Here is a 4501-nt window from a genome sequence, read left to right as displayed (position 1 = left end):
CCCGGGGCATCTGTCCTTCAACGACTCAGCGCGTCCCCGCCTGCACCCCCAGAACCGCACAGCGTCCCCAGCGACGGCCACACGGGAGCCTAGACGTTTGGCTACACTCCCCCCACCCCAGTTGGACGGGGTGCCCTCCGGAGGCCCCCCCCCCCTCGCCCAGCGCAGCCTCCCCGCTCCCCCAGGCCGGTTTTCGGGTTATTTCCCTCATACCGCCCCACGTCTTCCCCATCCTGCAGGTGTGCGAGAAGGTGCTGTCTGCTCCATGTGTGTGGCCCTGGTGGGGCCCTGGAGGGAATCCCATTGGCAGAGGGACAGAGAAACCCCATTGCAGATCCATGCTTCCCTGGGGTGTCAGGTCAGATTCATACACCCCCTCCCTCCCTGCAGTTTGGTAAAAGTGTATTCAAACAAGGAAATGGGTCAGGAGGGGCTGGACCCCACGCCCCGCAAACAGTGCAGGAAGGGTGCTCATGGCCCGGTGGGTGCAGGAAGCCTGGAGGACATGTACTGAGCACCTGCTGTGCGGGTGGCGGGCGTGGGAACCTGCCCTTGTGCCAGGCAGTGCCTGTGCTTGGGGGCAATGTGGGCCAGGCTGAACCGTCCCGTTCAGGGCCATTCCCTGTCCAGGGAGGGCACTGGAGGACGCCCAGGAAACGGGACAAAACCCAGAGGCCAAGCTGGGATTTTGTCCCAGCTGTTTCTGCGTTTGGGAGGCTCCTGACCCAAATCAGCCTCAGGGGAAGCCCGAGGGGGTGGGGGACGGGCCGCAGCTTCGGGCTGGCAGCTCCCCCCATTCTCTGAGCCAGGCCAGCCGGGCCGTCTGTCCCACATGAGACCCTCTGGACAGTCCTGGGGGCCAGGTGAGTTCGTGGGGCCGCATCCTGCTGGTCCTGGTGGGGGTCCTGCCCCCTCCCCACAGCTGCTCCCGGAAGCTTGCACCACCTTTGGCATCTTCCTGGCTGCGCCCCCCCCCCTCCCCAGCCTCCTGCACATCCTGACTCAGGGGGCTTAGGAGTTGGGAAACAGGCCGTGGGAACGACCCTCCCTACCCTCTCCCTCTCCACTTCTGAATTCTGTAACTTCACCTGGGGGTGGAGGCGAGGAGAAGAGGCAGCTAGTTCCCTTTGCAGAAGCTCAGGGTGGGGGAGGGCCGGCTCAGAGGGTGGGCAGGAGACCTGGAGGAATCTGGAGTCACCAGACAGGCCGGCTAGGGTAATTTATGATCCCTTGCAAAGGACAGCTGCCTCCAGGCGTAGTGGCCCAGGATGGGGGATTTGACCTGCCTCACCCTCCCTCCCTCCCTCCCCGAACGCCCCCATCACAAACACCACAGCAGTACACTCCTGCCCCCAGCACCCCCATGATAGCGGGAGACCCTGGCAGTCTAGAGGCTGGGAAACCTCCCCCTGATCTAAGTAAGCTTCCCAATATCCCTGGAGGGGCCAGTGGGCAGAGGTGGTGGGTGGGCTCCCTCTGAACCCCTAGGGGCCAGGTCTCCACCCACCACCCAAGAGCAGGAGGGGCAGCGGCTGCCGAGAATGTGCTGAGTCCTAGCACCCGGCTGGAGGAGCGTTCATCACAGCTGCCGGGAGCAACTGATGGCTGTGGGAGGTGGGGCGGCAAGAATGTGGTGCCCACTCTCTGCCCCCACTGTGTGCCTGTGTGTCCAGCCAGGGAGGGGACAGCATGGAGAATGGGGGCATTGAGGGGAGGGGAGCTGGGGAGGGGAGGGGAGGCCCATTGCTGCCCACTGTCACCCCTGCTGCCCAAGTCATCCCCAAGTGCCCAGCGAGTGTGTCTCCCGCCTTCCTCACACTCCCGGGCCACAGTCACCTTTCCTATTAAAAACTGGAAAACTGAGGCTAAAAGGTCCAGGGGTGAGTCAAGAGCACAAAGTTAGCCACTCACGGCCTCCCCCAGGTTCCTGGCACTCCCCCCAGATCAGGTAGCCCAGTGTTCTGTCCTAATGCCCAGCAGAGGCACTCCCAGTCCTCCCCGGCCCCGGGGGGGGGGGGGTGCCCCAAGGAGTCCTGTCTTCCTCCCCCTCCCCACTGCAATAGCACCCCAGGAGCCCCTGCTGCCCATCTGCGGGGCAGGTGTGGGACCTGCAGGCCAAGCCCCGGCTCACCTGGCTCAGCCAGAGGCCCTCCAGGAAGCAGCTGCGCGGGGCGCCCACTGCTCCGCACACAGCGTCCTGGTGCATACGACTAACAGGTGGCTGTGCCCGCCTCCAGGCCCCAGGCCCCGGCTGTCCCTGGGCCCTGCACCCTTGAGAGGAGCATGTCGAAGGGCCGTGCAGTGTGGCGTGAGGAGGGGAGCCGAGGCTTCCTGACCTGTGTTTGTCTCAGAGGAAGGCGGCGAGGGAGCTGGTGCTGTGGTTTGAAGCAGTGGGGCCATCCCCTTCCTGGTGCCCTTCCAGGGAACCCAGCAGGCAAGCGCATCTACAGCAGGGCACAGAGAAGCATCTACACGCAGGGCACAGAGAAGCATCTACGCGCAGGGCACAGAGAAGCATCTACGCCCAGGGCACAGAGAAGCATCTACAGCAGGGCACAGAGAAGCATCTACGGCAGGGCACAGAGAAGCATCTACGCGCAGGGCACAGAGAAGCAGGTGCTCCCAAGGCTGACCGGGTGGCTGGCACTGGAAGCCCCAGGGATGGAGGACCACATTAGCCGGGTCCCTGAGAACTCTCAGCTGGAAGCAGCCTCATCAGGTTGTACACCCAGCATGTCAAACGCAAAGGCGACCACAGGCCCAATAAACAAGGTGTAAGGGTACATGGGCCGCAAAAAAAACAAAAGCTTCCATTTTCGTAGAAATGTAGGTTTATGTCAATAGGGACATGCTGAATACAAAGGACATGCTGAAGTAAATGAGTCATCGTGAGCATAAAATAACAGAACGGGGACTCTTTCCCCCTCCCCACGTGGGAGTCTGTACTTGTTCTTCAGTAAATTTCCACCTTTGCTATAAAAAAAATAATAGAACATTTTAATAGAAATTAATATCTTTCTTGAACATTAACTTACCAGACACTGAATAGCTGCACAAATTAATAAGTGTAATGCAAATAAACCTATTTTTCTTGTTCTCCGAAAGCGAAATATTTCCTGTTGCACACACCAAACAAGTCAGGGCAAGACTAATGACGTGGCAGTCGGCTGCTAAAATATTCGCTGCTAGTATTAGTGGAGAGGAATGGTGCGCCTGCGCTTAAGGGAAATGAATGCAACATGATTATAGTAATCAGTCATTAGTGAATGTTGTAGTTCGTTATTAATAATTATGTATAACGGGATATTGTAAAAATTATGTTACGAAATTTTTATTAAAACGTTTCTTACATACCGTTATTTTGGTTGGGCCGCAAAAATACTCGTGGGCCGCATGCAGCTCGCGGGCCGCGAGTTTGATATGCTTGACCCAGCAGGATGGGAGCACTCCCGCCTGTTGGCCCTCAGCTGGCACGGTTCCCTATGGGAGCCAGCCCAGCGCCTAGACCTGAGGACCAGCAGCAGGCCCAGAGCAGCAGCTGGACCCCTCCCAGGCCAGGTACCCCTACCCTTGTGGTCTGCCACCCATCCCCCTACCCGAGGGCTGCTGTCCTCAGACGAAGGGGGTCAAGGGAGATCCCTGGTTTTTAGCAGAAGGACGATCGGGGACAGGCCCCTGTTGCTCTGGAAGGAGTCCTGCCTTCCCTTCCCTGCTGCTGTCTGGACTCGGCCACCTTTGGGCTATACTCAGCTTCCAGGGCATGAGGTCCTGGGAAACCTTAGAGGCCACCAGGTCAAGGAACAGACAGTTTTGACTCACACACTGCCTGGCCACAGCCCCTCCTCTGGGAGCCTTGTGACCTCTGTGTCCCTGATCCTCAGGCATCCTGATGGGGGGAGGGGCACAGACAGGCTTAGGTGTGCTCTGGTGCCAGAGGCCTGGGCTGGCCATCCCCGTCCCAGGTCCTGGACTCTCCGCAGAGGTTCCCCAAAGCTGCCTTCCCCGACTTGGTCACCTTCCCAACAGGCATCCTGGCCGGGCAGGCCAGGCCCTATGAAGAGCACGAGGACCTGGATGCTCAGGAACATGGGGCTTGTGGCTCTCGATGGGGTGATCGGCCTGACGTCAGTGCAGATCCCGGAGCCCAGAGGCCAGGGTCCAGCTTGGGTGCCCCCTCCCACGGCTCAGTGCCTCCCTCCCAGGGCTGAGTGTTGGAGAGCCCCCTCCCCCGCTGACACCGGGACCCTGGATCTGTGAAGACTGGAGGAATCAGAAGTCGCCATGGTCAGGCTGTCCCTGGTGGACTGGAACCCTTTTGATAACAGCTCCAGGGGCTGAGTGCCTGCTGGGCTGGCCGCGTGCCTCCCCCCAGGCAAACTGGGCTCCTGTTTGGCTTCAGATGAAAGCCAGGCCCCTGGCTGCCGCCCAGCTCTGCCCCCGCTTCTGGTCAGCCCTTGCCTGAGGATCCTCCAGTCCTGGGCCTGGTTACCTCCACCCTGAA

Source organism: Myotis brandtii, unplaced genomic scaffold (assembly GCF_000412655.1).
Source record: "Myotis brandtii unplaced genomic scaffold, ASM41265v1 scaffold915, whole genome shotgun sequence".
NCBI lineage: Eukaryota > Metazoa > Chordata > Mammalia > Chiroptera > Vespertilionidae > Myotis > Myotis brandtii.
This window is presented reverse-complemented; position numbering follows the sequence as displayed.